At 44.1% G+C, this 19952-nt stretch overlaps 1 long non-coding RNA gene across 1 annotated transcript; it reads left to right on the top strand.

Moving 5' to 3' along the window:
* The first annotated feature begins 1398 nt into the window (after positions 1–1398).
* Positions 1399–18481, top strand: LOC109314168. Its single transcript, XR_002102236.1, has 4 exons — positions 1399–1568; positions 4256–4320; positions 5185–5285; positions 18329–18481. It is a non-coding gene; the product is annotated as an uncharacterized LOC109314168 (long non-coding RNA).
* The last annotated feature ends 1471 nt before the right edge of the window (positions 18482–19952 follow it).

The following is a 19952-nucleotide window of genomic DNA, read 5'->3' as shown; positions in this document are numbered from 1 at the left end:
GTTGCCCTTGCTTTTCCTCCGGCTCCCCACATATCTGAAAAAGGACTTTTATTGTCCTTGATGCTCAAAGCTAGTTGGAGTTCAGTTGCAGCCTTGGCTTTCCTGGTTTGCTCCCTGCAGCACCAGACCAGTGCAGAATATTCCTCTCTAAACCCTGGTACGGGGGACTTTCCCTTCCCCCTGAGACAAACCATGTCCTTTTGCCACAGATCTACAGCTTCTGCAGCAGTAAGGTCAGTTCTGGGCTTGTTACCACCTCTTTCAATTCTGTATCACAGGCTTTTGTTGCATTGGTGTTCAGACTTCCTCAGCATAGCTGAGTTGCAACAGGTTGCATGATTTCCAGAGCTTGGGAGGCCATACTTTCTGGATTGACTCTTACAAGGGTAGCTTGTAAAAGCAACAGTAACAGCTGAGAATGCACATCTGAGAATGAGCAGAGATGAAAGGGAGCTTGCTGGGATCTTAGGAAGAGCCCAGATTGGGTTTAGCTCCAGAGAGGCTGACAGGTTCTGTAAGATTTTTTTTCTGTTATTTTAAACAGCGTTATTTTTCTTGTCTCTTCTCAGATGTTTCTGCACTTTGTGGTTTCAGCTGGGAGACTAAACAAGGAACACAAGATACAGCAAGAAGAATCTATTGTGAGGTGACCAGGATGAAAGGTGCTGGGAACTTCTCCCATTTTCACAGCATTTGTCAGCATCTGACTGTTCATGCAAAACTGAAGAGGCTTCCAGGCAGGGAGACTTGTTTATACCATATCTGGGAGATTTTTGGTGATGCAGAGAAAATTCTGGATGTTAATGTTGTAGATCACATCTCAAGATCCATTTGGCTTGACCCATCTCTTTTGCTGATATTGTACTTACATGTACAAAGAAGGAAATGTCTTGGTATTATGCTCATGGTCCTACCTGGGACCACTGTACTGGCTGTCTGCTGATTTGTGACCATTTTAATAAGGTTCAAATTGTTAGATTTTACCATTCATATTGAGCACATTGTTTAAAAAAATGGGTAGCTTTCAAGACTCTTCAAAAATAGGAATTTCCTTGGAGAACTACTGTACATTCCTTGGAGAAATGTTGTACATTAAAGCACAACATTCAAAGAGAACTGCTATTATGACTCATTTATACTAGTGGTGATTTGTATATGACAGGATGTCAAGGATATGTTCAGAAATATGATACTCAGTACATGAGATCTCTCTGTTCGTTTTATTCTGTGACTGCAGCTCACCCTGTGACCTCTGCAAGAACATTCCTGGCTCTTTCGGAGCACCAGATGTCGGTTTCATTAGCTAACCATCTACTTCTCTGTGTATTAGGGAAGTTCTGAGTTACACAAAATTGCTCTTCGGAGAGAGAGAGCAAGAGAGCATTTCTGTAACTTATGATCTTCTAATCTTTTAATTTTGTCAGTACCAGCATTCTGCTCTGAATCCATTGAGGCTGCCATCAGTTATCAGAGACCTGGGTCTCAAAATTCACTGCTGCCAGATCATCTAAAAATATCCAGCAGTCCTTGGTTTTTAAAACCAGACGATTTTGACTGCTTCATGTACAGTAGGTATTAACCAAATGCTTCTTGTTACCATTAGTATTGTGAGTCTCAGATTGTTAGAAGTTTCCTGGATCGTGACAATATGAACATCTTCAGCCTTTTTCCGTCTAGCACATTATGGGGGCTGATGGAAACTAACAAACAAACACTAAATAAAGAGAGCTACAATAGCAATGCAACCTGTTGGTCTTTGTGCAGATCCTGTAGCAAAAGTTTTGGTTTCTAAAATATCTATCCACAGCAGAAAACCTTGAGTTCAGGAGAATGAAAGCAAGGTGTAACTGCCCAGATATGTGAAAATTCCTCCTTTGTAGAGTTGTTTTCATGGCACTGGGAAACTTGTACATTCCTTTATGAAAACAAAAACACTTTAAATTCTTTTGTTGCACATTTAGCTGGCTGAAACATGGCCATCATGCCTTTGGGGGTGATCATATTTGGTAGTGTCAAATTAATTTTTGTTTTGTATCACTTGTTGCACTGACATAAGATTAAAAATATTGTCTCCAGATTTAAAAAATGGTCAGTCTTAGTTCCAAGGCATGACATCTTGACCACAGATGCAGCAGGTGTAGAATCATCTAAAATTAATAGTATAGATGCAGGTTTTCCTCAGTACAGCTACAGTTACAAATACTGTCCAAGCGAAGAGAACTCTGAGTGCTTGTAGGGTTGGTATGCAGCACTCAGAAGCATACCCATGCCTCCTCAAGCACAGCTATCAGAGATCGACCTGTTCCCAAGGCTTTTGCATGGTGAACTGTCCAATTGTCCATGGTGTGTTACAGACTGCAGTGACTGTATGCCTGGGAGTTCCAGGTGAGGTCTTGTTTACTAGTCAAGCTAGAGTTTTATAGAGTGTTTCAGTCTCCCCAACGTGGTGGTGGTGGTGGCCAACAAATTCATTCATTCTCAGCGCTCTCTGCAGGGCCCATTCCCTTTGTGTATGGCAGGAGCTCCTTTAAGATGCTGCATCTCCTTCATTTTCCAAAGGGTAGGGATTTTCCCCCTGTGCTTTCTACATCATTAGTCTTGAGGGTTCATACAGAATGTGGCAACAAATCCTTTTAATCTTAAAACACCATAACCATGTGTAATGCATCCACAGCTGCCTCGTGTTTCCCACAACAGCTGAGCGATGGGAAAACAGTTAAACTCGTACTTGTCTTGCAAGGGTCACTGATTTATTCCTGCAGCAAACTTTGCTTCCAGCATTTCTCTGAGTGGATCTCATGCTCTGTATGGTTCCTCTGGGCATACTGAGAGACCTACTGAGTGATATATCCCAGCCCTTGGTCCTGTCTCATATCCCTCTCACTTACATTTTTCTAATGTTGAGAAACGCGGCGGCGGCAGCAGCAGCAGAAGCATCTGCAACAGGAATAGTTGTGAGGTTCAAAGCTAGAGAAGCCATCAAGGGCTTTTACTCTATTTTTTTTATTTATTTATCTTCCCCTGTCATCAGTATCCTGTGGTCATGGCATACTTGTTCTACAGATGTCAAGATTTTCAATAACAGCAAAAATTATTCAGCTCACTTCAACCACCCATAAGATCCAGACTTCTTTGGCTAGAGTCAGCAGCAAAGAGGAAGAAGCATTAATGGTCTTTTGGGAAGAGAGTGATAATATTCTGCCAGTTATCACAGTCTTATAGAGAAATGCTAGGCATAAAGCATTAGAGCAGAAACCTTTTCACCTTTGTCTAACTTTCCAAATACATCTGTCCTTTGGCTTCATGTCTGTCCTGTGCCGCTTCTGAGATACTGGTAGCAGTGAAAGCATATCGTGCTTTGGATCAAGGCAGAGTAAACATTGCCAACAGGCTCCCAGACATTTGCACTGCTCTGTAGAGATTGTGGAAATGTGAGTGACCTATTCCATTTGGAGGTCTGGCAATCTGGGCATAGACAGGCAGTTTAGTGCCTACATACTATGCCTTGTTTTGATCTCAACAGGATTCTCAAATCTAGTGATTTAGTCAGGTAGAGGGACATGGGCACAGCCACTTGGATCAGATAAGTAATCTGCCTAGCCTGGTTTGCAAGGTGCTGCATGTGAAGGTGCAGAACATATCATAAATTATGATTGTGTAATTACTTCATGGGGGGGAAATAGGGATTGGTCTTTGCACAACAGATATTTGTTACCCATACTTTTTGTCTCGGTATTCTCTGGCAGTGAGGTACATTGGTTATTCCAGGGTAAAAAGAGTGTTGGTTTTAAATCTGTTGCCTCTTAGGCATGAGGGAGGAGAGTTTTTTCATATGTCCCAACCAACAGTGAGACTGCAGTGATTGGGGCACAGTTCAGAGTACTATCGGGGCATTGTCCCACCAGCCCAAGCTCTGTCCCTGGAACACAGAAACTCCTGGCACCACCACTTCAATTTAGGGCCCCCATTTCATCTACGCACACCCTTTGTTACTGTACCCTTAGGAGCACAGCCTGGTCCACTACAGGGCATGAACTGGCAGTGGACCTCAAGGGGAGGGGGACAGAGTGACCTCCGCACTCCCTTGAGTGCAGGGATTGCACACAGGTTACTCAGCTGGTGGGCCACACCAGTCTAAGGACCATGCAGAGTGACCAGAACTCACTGCTTTTGATAAATCTCGCCTCACAGCGGGTTGTTCTAGGCCTCCTGGCATAGAATCAAAATTATCAGTGCTCTGTGATGTTTGTTGCAGGATCAGAGCCACCAGGTGAACAGAAGTCTGTCTAAGTGGATGAGCAGCAGAGAAAAGGCAAACTGGTAAGAGCCAAGGCTGCCAGGACCCTAGTTTGCAGGATTCATAGATACATGTGTCATAAGGCACATGGTGATTGTCTGTTATGTCTTCCTGCACGACATACCCATAGGACTTCATCATACTTATCCTAACATTGTGATGTCTTAAATTAGACCTTTCAACACTGCGTGGCAGAAAACTGTGACTCTAGTTCCAGGATACAGCAAAAAGGTCATGCCTAAGAGGCATTATACATTACTATTATAAATAAAGGACAGATTGTATATATTAATTGGAGAATGCTTATTGTTAGCTTTAGAAAGCACAGAGGTGCAGAACAATGGATTCTACCAGAAGGCAGCTTAGTTTGTTGCGGTGGGAAATCCTGTAGAACCAGGGTTATTCCTGTGTCCTTTAGTGCATACCTTCTATTTGTAGTATGTGCACCACACGAATCGACTACTTGGTTGTTTCTGATGAGACAGATTAAAAATGTACTGTCTTTAGAAGTTTTATTGCATTGAATGCATCTGTATGTAGAAATCATATGTGTGTAACCAATCTGTTACATGGCAGCTCTTACTGTTTTCCATTACTGAATCAAGAGAAATAATTTAAGAAACTAAGCAACAGAAAATCGATTCTGTGTTGTTCTCAGTGACCATCAGCAGTGCCATGCTCTGTCCCTCCTGAAGTTTGCACTTTTTCTGTTTTTTCTCTCAAAGAATTGTGGTTTTGATTTACCTGCTGCACAGTGCTGTGTAGAAAATCAAACAGCGGAGGTTTTCTGTGCAAATATGTCTTTTTCAAAATAGAACCTTTAATGTATTCTAAAAAGCTTTTCTAACTTAAGTTTGCTCTCACTGTTATTAATTTTTTTATTACAGATCTTGTTATTTTCAGAGTTCCCAAGAGACCTATTAACAACAGATTTTTATGGAAAAGAAGCATGGTTAAACTGGTGAAAATAACTGTGCACAAGTCATAAGTAAGTAATATAAGCTGCAGCAAGGATACTGTGTGTTGTTTTAATTTCCAAAATAGCAACAGTTCAGACATTTAATTGCATTTTTTATGACTCTTTTTTTTCATAGCTGCCTAGTGTAAAATATGTTGCTGGTAATATATAACTGCTAACAACTTTTAAGTTCCTTAAGCTGACATTACATTTCTTATTCTATTGGAAAGAAAGGCTACTTAACCTATGCTTCTTCCTTAGAAAAATATCATCTCCATTGTCTGTCACATACTCACTGCTGGAATGTACCTCCTTTTCCTGCTCTCACCATGCCAGCTCTTCCCAAAAACTTTAGTGGGGTAGAAAGAATCTACAATCTATTTATTAATACATTATTTTCATCATTTTGAATTTATAAAGTGTGCCTTGTCAAAACATTAATTTTATGAAAGCCAGCAGGGTTTCATTTTTTGCAGTCAGAGCTAGCTGGCAGTGCAGACGTGCAGAGGCACGAACTCTGCTCATTGTGTCCCTGTCATTATGTGATAACACCTAATGACAGTGTCCATATGATGCCTCACAACATGGGATAAATGTTCTTTTGTGACTGTAGGTGTTCAGTGTACACAACCTTCCCCTATAGTCCTTGGGCAGGCAGGGAGATATGATTCAAAGAGGTCAAGTGGGGAAAGGAGATGCTGCTTTGTTCAATGGCAGCAATCCTCTGTATGTTTGATCATCTTATCATTTACACTTAAAAGGCTGCAGTGTGGTTATTACAGGGCAGCATGAGAGGGAGGCATCTCTCTGCCTAGGGGAAGGGGCTGCCCAGAGACTGGCTGCTCTTGCAGCCAGGGCAGTGGGAGGACTGGCAGCTGGGCAAGAGCCCAGGGACTGCTACTTAACTAACCTCTCATAGGCCACATGTGGCCTGCAGGATGCCAGTTGGACAGCCCTGGCCTAGGCTTTTATGTAGGGTTTAGATCAGTGGGAGCTAGGTATCCTACAACCTCACATAAACCATTGCCATGACAGATCAGGGACTCCAGGGTTGTGTATTTGTGTTCATCCCTTCCCCGTGGATGGAAAGGTAGGTCTCTAGTGATAGTGTTGTAGGTAGGGAACCTCCTGTTTGTTTTAGTTCATTTGTGAGGATGCATTTTAAGGTCCATGCTCATTGTGGGATTTATTCTTGAGCTATTAGGAATCCTAAAGCCTTGGTTTCAGCATCAAGTGGATCTGTTTATTCTGAAACTGATAAATGAAGGTTGGGGGGGGGCGTGCAGTGAGGTTGCTCTGAGGATCTATTATTATTCTTTTTTTGTGTGCTATAATTCAGCACCAGTTGTATTAACTGTTGCTTCCATATAAAACATAGCAGATGCATATTGTGACAGTTAGCACTTGCACCTGATTGCACCCTTAACTTTGTATTTGTTTCTCCCTTTTGCTCATGTGGTGGTTGCTTATTGAACAACTTGATAGATCTGTCAGGCAGAGGACCTGCCTACTGCAAGTTTGGCTAGCAGTTGGATAATACAATTAGGATGACTGAAAATCATTAACATGGCACTGCAAATAAGTATGCACAGAGGCACAAACATAAGCACTGAGTAAGGTATCTTGTACCTTAGTTTGTAGTTTGATTTAGTTGCGGCCTAGTTTGTAACTTATAAACCCTCGTCCAAGGGCTGATCATTTCATGACTCTTACTTCTCATGTGTCTATTACTGCAATCCTTTTCCCTCGCTGTGACAAATGCAGTCTTGCCCCTTGTGTTCATTAGAACACTGCTTCAAGGCTCATTTTCTTAGCATATCTTTTTGAACATGTCACAGTCCTGTGCATCCCTCTGCTGGCTCCCCCTTCTCTGTCACCTCAAATATAAGCTGCCTGTTTGCACTTGAAAGCTCTTTCCAACCTACCCCCACACTATTTAGCATCTCTCATTCAGTATGGGATGGCTGACTTCCCACCTCCAGTTGGCTCAGGATCCAGCCTCCACCATCCACTTTATGGTGGATAGAGGGCAAACAGACACTGCCATGCTCTGTTAGCATCCACAAACCAGCAAACTTGGTATTTTTTTCCAACCTGTCTTAAAGCTCAGCAGTGTTAAGTCTGTTTAACTACTGCCTGTCACACTGACCAGGATTGTCTCATCGCTGCCTGTCTGTATGCATCAGTTGTCTCTTGTTTAATGCATACAGCTGTTCAGGTCAGGGTCTGTCTGTTCTGTGTCTGTCAAGCACCAAGAACACTAGGACACTGGTCCTTGCCTCGAACTCCAGGATGCTTAGACTTTGAGAACCTTTTTAAAACTAGCAGGAAAATTGCTACCTATGAAAGTTAATGGGGGGCTGAATTGTAGAATGAGGAAATTGCAATATGCCAGGGAACAATTGCCTTTTGGCCTGCTGATGCTGGACTTTGGATGTGGCTTTAGACTTGTGCCACTGAAAGTTAATCTGCTGCCACCTCAGATGGTGTTTCTTCAGAGGAGTCTGCTGGAATGCCGCGGGATTGACTGGACAGGAGCTTTGTATAGTTTCCTTAGAGCAGCAAGCCAGAATACTGTGTTAACCTACAAGCCATCAGCAACTAGGTGACAAGATAAGGTTAGTGGAATCAGCGGGACGAGTTCTGGACTGTGGGGGACAGGGATGGATGGGATACTCCTGTGCCTTGTGCATCTCAAACCTCCACGATTCTCTGAAGAACATATTTAGCCAGCTTAAGTAGATTTACAGGTGGTGGACAAAGCACACAGCAGAGAGGAAGGGAACAATATTAGTCATTATATTTGCCCACAAGAACTATAGTAAGATGTTAGCCTCATGTTTCTGTTTTACATGACTACCTAACTCCTAGCAAAATATAGTTCACTTATTCAATGTGCAGAATCAAGGCCTTCAAAGAAGACAGTGATTTATAGGAATGAAAAGGAAAGGAAAGGCAGGTGAGCCGAGTATTATTTCCCTTCTGTAATCTTCCATGGCCATGAGAGAACTGCCTCTTGAGTGAGGCCTTGTCAGCAGAGGGCCGGCAAGGATGGGTGCCTCTTACAGTAAACCGTCCCACTACTCCAAATGTTTTAAACCTGCCTTTGTAACACTTGGCATTTCCATAACATCTGCTCTGTCTGAAGCATTATTAATAACTGCAATACCCACTGAGTATCAGTAATAGGAAACTTTGGTGGAGGGGTGAAGGTCCAGACTTGTAAAGTTTTTTAGGCATTTTTTCACTTGGCACTGTTGCCTAAGTGCCTTAAACAGTTAGGTCCAGTGTTCAGAAGTAATAGACGGAAGAGCCTAAGTCCCATTGACTTTCAGTGACTGAGCTCATTCTTCACTTCTGCTACCTGTCTTCAGCCTCACTAAGGATGTCAGGGGATAAAGAGATACACGTATGTCCTGTAAATTTACAGCAGAGGATTAGCAGCAACAACCCCCACATCTCCCTTCTTGCACTCCCTCTTTCTCTCATATCTAGCAGCTCCTTTCTAAATCACTGTCAGTGTGCTAGAGGGTTGCTGTATTTATTAGGATCCAATAATGCATTACATATTTCTCCATGTGATATGCTTTTAATTACTCCCCTGGGGATTATTCAGGCAGTGTTGATGGTGGGAATATACACTGGGGGTGTTCAGGTTAATGGCCCAATGATTCACAAGACAAGACATTCTTGAAATGTAATTGATTGTATTAATTGTTTTGCTGAACAGTGTGAACCACAGCAGTCGCACTGGCCCTCCAAGAGCTTGAGCCCAGACTTTGCTGGCAGCAGCAGTGGCATGACAGTTATGCCAGTTGCCCTGAAGTAGCTAGGTTGGCACTTTTTGTTCTGCTTTTGTCCTAGGTTGCTCTCTGCTACTATAGGCTGCTCCTGAACTCCTCTTTTCATTCCTTCTCAGCTGGGTGGACAGGACCTCTGGGGCCCTCTGCACTTATCCTGGAACAAACAACATTTCCATCATCCCACAGGCTATGCTGAAAAGTGCCTGCTATTTGGCACAGGATTATAGATTTCATAGATTTTTAGGGTTGGAAGGGACCTATTAGATCATGGAGTCCAACCCTCTGACCTGTGCAGGAAAGAGTGCTGGGGTCAGATGACCTCAGCCAGGTGTTTGTCCAGTCTCCTCTTAAATACCACCAAGGAAGGGGACAGCACCACTTCCTCTGAAAGGGTATTCTATATTTTGACAACCTTCACTGTAAAGAATTTTTTCCTGATGTCCAGTCTAAATTTGCTCTCCTTCCATTTGTAGCTGTTGTTTCTAGTTACCCCGATGGGTGCTCTGGTAAACATCATATCCCCTATTTCCTGTTGTCCCCCCCCGATGAGTTTGTAGATGGCCACAAGATCACCTCTCAGCCTTCTCTTGCAGATTGTATCAAGTCACTGGAGATTCTTTTTCTGTAGGATTGAAAAATAGGTCATTTGCAAAACTTCCATGGTTTCTAGGGTTGGAAGGGACCTGAGTAGATCATCTAGTCCGACCCCCTGCCATGGCAGGAAGGAGTACTGGGGTCAAACGACCCCAGTTATTACTCTCAAAATTGAGAATAACTTTTGCAAATTAATATGGACTTAAATGCTACTTATACCATGTGCTTGGGGATTCATTTTAAATAGCGTGGTTCCCAGACAGTACGTGAATACTAATGTATTAAGGCCCCATGCACTTAAAGCGTTCTGTGGCCATTTTTTAATCTAAACCTCATTCAACGAGGTTTAGTTAAAGTGCCCTCCCGGTCATTTTAAAATGTATGGAAGCTTAATACACATGGTGGTAAGGTGGTGGAGCATTCTAATTGGAATGTGGAGCAGATTCAATTAACTGAGCCCGCTCCAATGTTTTGTACTTAGAACACGAACAAGCACATGTATAGGCAGCCAAAATGCCCATGTCAGTCTGCATCAGAAACAAGTGGGGATATTCCCCCTCCTTTTGTAGGGCAACATGAAGAACAGGAACAGCAGCAGTGGAGCCTCACACTGCAGCTGAGATTTTCCAGGAGTATCACTTCTCATTGCAAATGCTCTGAGCACATCTGCCTGTACAGAGCAGATATGGAACAGGGTAGTCTCAGGTGAGACGTCCCCTGTCTGGGGTTTGACTTAATTGCTGACTTTCTGAGAATTAGCAGAGGCTTTTGGCCAAGTCTCTGCAGGGTCCCTGAGCCCTTACTCAAGCTACCTCTGATCAAAGGGTCATGGTCATCTCTTGCAGCTTGGTGGAACAGAAGAGCTGTGCTTGCCTTATGACTCTATCTCCTCTACCTCCTGCTAACAGGAATTGGCAGAAGACTACTTACCCCTGTGTGGATCGTGCTGTGCAAGAGGAATATTGTAGAGCTTAACATGGAGTTCTAATACGCACCGGATACGTGGACGTTCTCCCCAGGTGACAAGAGATCAATTCCTCCCAGAGCATGTTAGGGCCATGACTCGCTGATGCAGGATGAGTGAGAAAACAAGCTTTCACTGCTCTGGCTAGGCCTCCTGGAGGGGCACACTGTGTGCCCAACCTGCATTGCGTCTGCTGCAGGACCCCTGTTTGGGCTGCATGGAGCATACTGTTGGCCCTTCACGGATACCAAATAGTCCTGATAACTGCATCCCTGCCTGGTTGTGTGGGGCCAGCTAGAACCTCATTGAGCTGACTGACACCAAAGGGACAGGACCTGCTGACCTGCCCCATCTCAAAGAAGCTTTGCACATGGGACCCAAAGATCCCTGCTGTGGTGCTCAAGGAGGGCCCTGTGATCCTGCAGCTACCTGATACTACAGCACAGTGTGGCAACTTTTCACCTAATTGACCCCAGCAGTATTACAACTGGCAGGCATGCATATACTACAGGCCTCTGTCCTGGAAACAGAAGGAAAAAAGTGTGCAAATAGGCATGTTACTTAGTGCAGTGAATGGTATACAGTATGCAGTCAGCATCCCTACCTATGTGGGGATGGCCTATTCATTTGCCCCCTTCCATCACTGTGGAGGCCAAAGTGATTGGCATTATGAAGAGTAGCATATATAGAGGATAATGCAACTTCCATGCATTTTTAGAGGTCACCCTGGGGTAGCTTGGAAATGGGCTCACTTAAGAGACAAATGTAACAAAGAAGGCTACAAATTATAGTAACATTGTAGGAGACCTAGTGAGAAGGTGTTGAAAAGTGTTTTTGGTAGTAACCCATTATAATTATAGTTTGCTTAAATGCACTGTTGGAAACTCCATGTTATAATTTATGCTTGCTCAGAATGTTGTCTTCATGCAGATTCGTGGTGATAGGAAGCAAAGTAATCAATCTAGGTGATGGAGGGGAAGAGGGTGACTGTTGTAACAGAAGGAATCAGATTTTTACAGTTGCCTCAAATACCAAAGAATCCACCAGTTCTGCAAGCCTCTGGATAGGGCAGTCTTTCAGCAGATATGTGCCAGCTCCAGCCCCTGAACCTGCCATAGAATTAATACTGTTATGTCTGCTAAGTAGAGTTGGAGCCTTAGACAATATCTGGGGAGACGCACAATAGCCTGTGTATTCAAACCCTGTTTTGTTATAAATATCTGAGAGCGATTTTTCAGGAAACAGTACTGACAGACATTTTAGGATTTAAAGCTGGGCACTCTGATAGGCCCAAATTTCAGAGCACTTTTACCATGTTTAAAACTGAACCACTTGGAACTGTTTCTCACTAATGAGAGAGAGGAGGGCTACAGATCAGCATGCAGGATGAGGAGCCAGATGCCCCCAGATTTTACGCCCCCTTTGCCATCATGTCATCCTGGGTAAATTGCTCAGGATTCTGGGCAAGAGACCTGAGAGTCAGATGTTGAGGCTACACCACCTGTGCCCATTGGCTTCAATGGCAGTTGTATGTGCTTGAGTACCTCTGCTTCATAACTCTTACGCTTTAAAGCAGCTCCCAGGAGCCGAGGCTTAGATCACAGCTGAGCTGACAGTGAGTATAATCTGAGCAGCTGATACACATTCCACTTACTATTGCTACCTGGAGCTAATTGAGATGAAGTGAGACAGTGTTTCAGGTGGGCAGAGAGCAAACCCTGACTTAGAGACAAGGTGAGCTATTTTACCCTGTTAGTGGTATTGGAAATGGAAATACAGGCATTACAGTGAAGACGATAATATCACCTTCAAGAAATACAAGCAGCAAATCCTTTGCAGTGGAGGTCCTGTATCTTCAGGTAGGTGAAAAAAGCATGTGTTGATACTGTGACATGAACCAAAGAGAGAAATTGGTTTAGATGATGTAGTTCAAAGCAAACACACCAATTTTTTGTGTTTAAAGTATGCAGACTTCAGCAAAAGGAACTCTAAAAAGAGACATCTTGGACACAGTATCCAATGTCTAGTGAGAGCAGGATCCTCTTTGAACCTCTTGCCAACTGCTAGTCACTTACTGAAGTTTTATAGCAGCAGCTTAGTAATGGCAGCCTTCTGAATCTGTCACATCTTGTTTTATTTGCATCAGAGTCTATAATTATATTCATACAAACTTTACTTTTTTAAAAGCTGAGAAATGGCTCCTGATTTATGTTCCCTACAAGGCAATTCCTTCACTCTGGGATGTAATATGTCACAAAGTGGGGTGAATCTGCAGCACTGCTGCCATCCCTCTGCCTCCCCACGCTTGCCTTCAGGATACTGCAGATATATTACAATGACAGCAAGCCCTGGCTGTTCTTCCCTCCCCTCCAGTGCTGGGCCTTAACACTCTAGTCAGCAGTTTGTAAGTGAGACTGTCTCAGAAATACTAAAATATGCTCACGAGGACCAGGCTGGCCCCTCACATCCACACGAGAAGAACTTTGAACAAAGCAGCAGGAGATGAACCAGGCCCCAAGGTACCTAAATGTGCTGTCTCCTGAATAGCTGGGCAGAAGAATGGGCAGGTATCTGGGGCATAGAGATGGCAGGAATGTACATGGCTAGCGGAGGAAGCGTGCCGGACTAAGAGGAGTGCAGCTCTGAGGAAGGCAGTGTTTTCAGTTGCATGTCTGAATCCACTGAAGTTGCTGGATGTCGAAGACCGTTATCAGCTAACAGCTGACGAGTGGATCCAATAAAAATAGTTTGGGCATGTGAGTGTCCTTTTTACTGTCAGCTCAAATCCCCTCTCCCCACCTGTGGATCAGTCAGTAGGTCAGGAGGTAGGCATGCCCAGAGACTTGGGTGTCCATCATTTAATAGCAAGTCTCAGTCTGGAGCAATACTGGTCTCATTGCAGACATTCAAATGGAAGATCATCCAGACAGCTGCCTTCTATGTCTGGCAAGACAGTTGTCCATCCTGATGAGCACCAACCCTGCCTGCGAGTTCACATTTGGCACCTACAAACCGGACTCATCTCTGTAATTGCATTTAGACTTTAAACTCACAGGGAAGCCAATGTTGATATGTAATGGAGCAGCAGCCTGTCTTCAGATCCAGCGCTATCCACTTCATCTCAGGGACTGCTTCCTTCCAGGACCTAGAATCATAGGAAAGCAGAGCTGGAAGGGACTTCAAAAGGTCATCTGGTCTAGCCCCCTGTTCAGGGCAGGATCATTCCTGTCTAAACCATTTCATACAATGCTGGTTTAACTTGTCATTAAAGCTGTGCGAACAATTGCACAGCTACAGGGCATAGCGCCCCGAAACACTAAATACATCCTAACTTGCCACAACTAAAGTAGGGAGATGAGGAAACTATCAGTAAATTAATGCACAACATTTTACAAGAGGTATTGAGAATTTAGCTTTCCTGACTGAGCTGAAGTACAGTAGTCCTGCCCCCTATAAGATGCCTGGCATCAGTGTGAAGGATTTAGCTGCTAAACTAGTACTGGTTCTTTCCAAAATACTCTTGGCTTCAGGCCTCAAGAGCAGTGCCTGTGAACTGCCTGATGGCCAGCTAGAAGGATGCCTGTTAGAATGCTAGCTTGCTGAAATGAAGATTTATAGTCTTGACGGGCTCTTCTCTAGGTTCTTCCCCACCCTTTCACATACAGGGTAATGCAGTTGCATCATCTTCTCTTTGAAGATATGTTTCGGGAGTTTTTCTTTCAAAATGTTTTATACACTCTTCTATCAAACTCATTCTAAAAGGACAGTCTGAGAAACATCAGTGATGTTGGGGGGGAGGGGGGTTTCTAGTTAGAGTTCAGCTTCCAGTTAAGAACTTGCCTGGAACTTGCTAGTATTCAAGAGTCCAAAACATTCAGGATGGAAAATGTGAACTTTAGCAAAAAATCTGAGATGAGTGATCTCTGACTGCGTTGTCCAGGAGTGCGAGGTGGGAAAACATTGCACATATCTAAGCTGCTTGGTGAAGCAGGATGTTGTTCCTACATTTCTGTAGGATCTGCTTGTGAAGGAGAACCCAGTCTTAGAAACTGCAGCCCACCCACTAAAATGCAGGGACATGCCTTTTAAATTCTGTGTGCTGAGCCACATGTGGGGATGTACCTCAAGGTCTTAGCCAAGCGAGAGGCAGCACAAGAACAGCCTTGCTCCAGGGTGCTCACAAACTAACTGGACAAATGATGGAATTGGGGTCAGAGATGAAAGGGTATATCAAGGTTATTTGATAATATTTAGTTAGTCCTTTCTCCTGCAGGCTGCTTTATTCCCTCTGCTGGAGGGAGACGTGACTGGGGCAGAACACATCTCTACTCCTCCTTGAAAATATCTGAATTGTGATTTTGGAGACCAGTCTCTCATACTCTGCCTTAAGCAGAACTTTGTTGCTCTGTGGAGAAAGGAATGTCTCCCAGTGGAAGGCTCTTTGGTTCAGTGTGCGTCAGGAACTTGTCCCTTCTTCCTTCATAGTTGGTCTCTGCTCCCTTTGAAGGGTAGCTGTTACCCTCTTTGTATAAGATGAACGTTGTCAGCACCAATGCTTCGTCCCTTTCCTCTGGCAGCAGCCCTGGAAGTGTGAGGTGTGGTGTAATTTGTCACATCACATCCTTTGGTAGTCACTACACTTTGTTCAGAAATGACCTAATATACACTACAGTGCCACACAGATGACATGCAATAAAGAAATGGGGCCCTCAGAAGGGCAGAAATCTGGAGAAAGACACTTGGTTAAATGTTCACAGAAACTTGGAAAGGGTTGTTGAAGTTATTTGATTTAATCTGGCCCCAGCTTGTCCTTCCCATGAGTGTTTGATTACCTGTTAAGCCAGAGCCTATGGAAGACATGGCTAAAGGCATGTGCTGTTTTTTGTGCATACCTACAGGTCACCACACACTTTCTTATGTAAACATATACAAACCAATTAACAATTTACAGGGAGAAGCCAGTGGTGGGAGCAGAATGCAGGTTCCTTATGTGGGCAAGCACTCAGCCAGCTGGACTGAAACAGGCCCTGCACTAGTTTGGGCCTGTAGACGTTCATTTTCTTATAACCCAGATTATTCATGTATGTCATTGCCACCAAAGCCAAGGGTGTCCATAGCATTCAGGTGGCATCTTGTCTCTTTGTCCAGACAGGAATCAAATGTTCTGGTGACGATGAGGTCTGACTGGGCACTGAGTACCAGACAGCTGTGGGATCTCATTGCTTGTTAGTGGTCTAAGTCAGTTAAGCACTTTTGAAGTCCCACCTGGAGTCTCCTCCCAAACAGTTTTACTGTTTCATTTAATACACAAAAGCAGTGTGAGGCAAGAGCTACAGGGCAGGAGCGGGGAGAGAGAGCCAGTGTCTCTGAGGGGAGGAGGGACGGATGAGGAGTGCTCTGCCTTGTAGTTCCTGTAACGCCACACCAGCCCCGAGACAAGAGCACTTTGGGAGGGGGCTTGAAAGCACAGAGGCAAAACAGATGTGGCAGGAAGGGCAATGATTTTCACTCTGTGTTGGTGATGAGAAGAGTCAGCATACGGCAGGGAGAACCTGGATAAATAATAGGAAGAGCCTGTGTTAGAAGGACAGCTTAGGCAAGGCTGGAAGTCAACACTTGCTTATGAAGGGTGGGTGATATCCATCCAGTTCTAGTGAAGAGGGGTGGGCTAGAGAACCCATTCTCAATCCCCTCAACCCTCAGCATTTCTGTGGTTTCCTAGAATTTAAAGGAGATAGGTGAGGAGCCAAGAAGAAATCCTGTATAGAGCATCAGCATCCCATAGGTCTTCAGAGAGAGGGGGAGGTACCAGCATCACTCTCTGCAAATGCTGCATTCCTGACCCATCCCTGGCCACTGGATTCCCTGGCCTGGTCCCAGCCACGCAACTCCCTTCCAGAATCTCGGTTCTTTCTTTTAGACTGTCATTCTGCTAGCTGCTTCCTGGCTCTTCACAAATGTAATGAACTTTCTGTGGAAATGTAGGTCATAGAAACTGGAAAGACAGGCAGGCCCCTGCAACTGGTGCCCGACTAACATGGCTGTGGAATTTATAGCCCTTCTAATGCTCACACTTTATTCCTCTCCAAGTTGTTGTTATTGTGCAGTAAAGTGTGGCTTCTGTGTTGTGTCAGCCAGAGAGCTTGGACACAGAAGGAAAGTACTTTCCAGTGCCTTGTTCATTTGCTATTATTCTGAATTTCCTATCTCTGAACTTGGGGAATACTTCAGATCCCTTACTGGGTGTATGAGTTCATGTATTGTGATTGTAGTAAGCAGGAGATTTGTTCTTGTGGGGGGGCTGAGGTGTGTGCGGCTGCCATCCATCCTAGAGGGAGGCATAAAACAGAGCCAATTGGCTCTGCAATTTGTGCTTTAGTGCTCACTGCTGACCTCAGGAGGGGGGGGGACTGACAGGGCCTCGCTGTGTGACTATGGTCTAAAGACAATACTCATTTCTGCATTGCTCATAAACAAATGTATCTAAAACACCACACTTTATATCCACTTACAATTCTGAATACCTTTCCATTTATCTAAAGCTTGCTGAGGTGAGTTCCTATAAGGGAAGACTTATTTCATTTCCATGAAATGTTTATATTTTCTGGGAAGTTTCTCTCTCACCTCTTTAAATTTTACTGCACTTGGCGTGCAGCCTGCAGCAGAGTCCTCCCAAGGAAGCTGGTGAGGCAGGGAGGTTCAAGAGGGACTATAAATTTCAAACTCTCTGGGTTAGAATAATTTAAGTGCACCAAGATCTTAACCTTAAAGGATCAATACCAAGCTGTTTTTTTCTTTAGTGTTGTAAAATTCAAGCCAAAAAATATAGCAGTAAAAAAAAAAAAAAAAAAAAAAAAGATTGTATGTGAACCGGGGACTGATGCTATAAAAGATCCTGCCCCGGTTTTCATCAGAGTCTTGGGGCAGCTTCTAGTTTGGCTGTCTGGGAGATCAGCCATTGTGGGAAGACCTTCTTTAAAAATATGTCAAGGTCCACAACTTGGTAATCATGCTTTCCAAATGTCCACAGCTCCTCATCTGCATCTAACGTCTTTGTTTAAATCCCAGCAGGGACTTGGCATTTCAACATAGTTGCCCTGAATGAATTGGGTTTGGCAGGTATGAGTGTCCCTTTGGGTTTGGGGGCTTTGGCTGTACAGAAACAAACAAGTCTTTGAAAATGGAACAGCACTGCAAGTGCAATTTCTGGCTGGCTGGGTGAGGCTGTTCTACCATAGCATCACCCCTGTGCTGCAGCAAGAGCAAATGTTCAGTGCTGTCCTGTTACCTGCTGTAAAAAGGGACATGGGGCAGAAACCTCACATGTTTGTGTTAAACATTTTGTATTCAACAAGGAACTTGCTGACTTGTTTTGACAAATTCTGCTCTCCAGATACTTGTAAGCTGGACCAGTCCAATATACAGCAGCCTGTGGAACGTTCAGGGACCCCATTTGGTTGTGGGGGAAACAAAAACAGGCAGAAAAGAAGGTTGCATGGCTTTGCACAAAGCAGAAATTAGAAATCACCAACCTGGTTAAGACGTCAAATGTGCAACATGTGCTGGCAAAATAAATATCTTAAAGCAAAATTTTTATGCATCGTTTCCTGTTTGTTTTGCTTGCCAGGATTTGAGGTTGGGGTTTTCTGTTTTTTCTTGCTTTAACTGATGACGTCACAGTCACCTAAAGGAGCATTTCTGTTCTTTTTTAGTGAGAAACAAAAAAAATACTTAACATGAGATGTGAAGGACCCTGAGGTCAGGACCTGTCAGACTGTGCAGAAGCTGCTTGACAGGTACTATGTTTGAAAATGAAAATTCATATTTAATTCTTACCATTGTTTCCATTAAAGCCTCCAGCATTGCACTTATCTTCAGCATTTACTAGAAGAAAATGCTCTGTGTGTGTGTGTGTGTGTGTGTGTGTATGTACACACGTATGCAGGTATGTATGTATAATTTATTATGGTCCAGTAACTTTAGTGCTGTCTGCTTCTCCAGAGAGGTATTTTTATCCATTCAAGAAAGGTAAGGACTGAACAGCCTGCCTCCTGAGGAATCAAGTCTTCAATAGCAGGGAAGGGAGGAAGGGATGTCAAGAAGTGGGTGAGGACACTGTCTGCATTTTCTGACAGGTACTAGTACCAGTGGATGGGCAAATGTATGCATTCAATACAATTTCCTCAAAGGGCCTCAGCCTCAACTAGATTCACACCAGGGCACTGTTAAGAACCCTTTCTTTAGCCAATCTGTTCACTAGCAAGTCATCTGACTTGGTGCCTTTTGCCATCTAGCGTGGTGAACAGATATACCTGAATGCTTGCTCTCACCATGCACTCCACGGACCCAGAAGCAGACAGCAGAGACCTGGGGGTGGTGGGAGCATTCTGGGTCTATCTGGGTTCTGTTCTCCACTGGACATCTCAAAATCAGATCTTCAGATGCGCTGATTTGATGTCTGACTGTACTAGCTTGGGTGCCCTGTGACTGTCCAAAGGAACTAATGGGGACATTGTTTGACTTGGTGATGGGGGTCCACAAGGGCTGCTCTTTTGGAGACTCCACTATCCCTATTTGGTTCCAGTCCAGTGTTTTTGCCTGATGTGTTGCACATGGTCTTCACAACCACACTCATCCCTGGGTTCCAGTAGTGCTCTGTGCCAGGTTTGGTTAAAGTAGAGCATGTGCTTATGATCCTCCTGCTTGCTGATTTGAGGCAGCTTTGGGTGACTCCTCTCCTGGTGCCTCTGTAAGGCGTATGTTTACTTCCAGTGCCTGTAGACCCACCATTTGGACAGTGTACCTTCTCTTTCTCCCACAGCCCATTGTCTGGTCAAAAGCCATAACTGAGCCTGCTGCATTTAAAGTACTAGAAGCAAAATACATGGGCACCGGCATCCTGTAAACCACGGGCGGGCAATTATTTTGGGCAGAGGGCCACTTACTGAGTTTTGGCAAGCCTTCGAAGGCCACATGGCCACATAATTTTATAAATTTTTTAGTGGTCCCGCGGGCTGGATGGAATGGCCTGGTGGGCCACATCTGGCCTGTGGGCCGCATTTTTCCCATCTCTGTTCTAAACTCTAGAAGCGCAGAGAAAAGTGGCAGACATTGTCCTGCTAAAACAGTTATGCAGCCAAACCTGGCCAGTCTGAAAAGTGACAGATTTTAATTTTGCAGGAAGGAAAGATGGGGCAAGTCTGAAAGCATCTGTGTGTTACTAACTGTATAGTACAGAAGGGGCAAATGACTAAAAATGCTGGACAGTGGTTCTGCAAATAAACAGGTCACTTGCTGTTGTGGCAGGAAGACCTGTTCATATAGAGATGTATCAAA

Source organism: Crocodylus porosus, unplaced genomic scaffold, assembly GCF_001723895.1.
Source record: "Crocodylus porosus isolate Cpor-Errol unplaced genomic scaffold, CroPor_comp1, whole genome shotgun sequence".
Taxonomy (NCBI): Eukaryota; Metazoa; Chordata; order Crocodylia; family Crocodylidae; genus Crocodylus; species Crocodylus porosus.
This window is presented reverse-complemented; position numbering and strand designations above follow the sequence as displayed.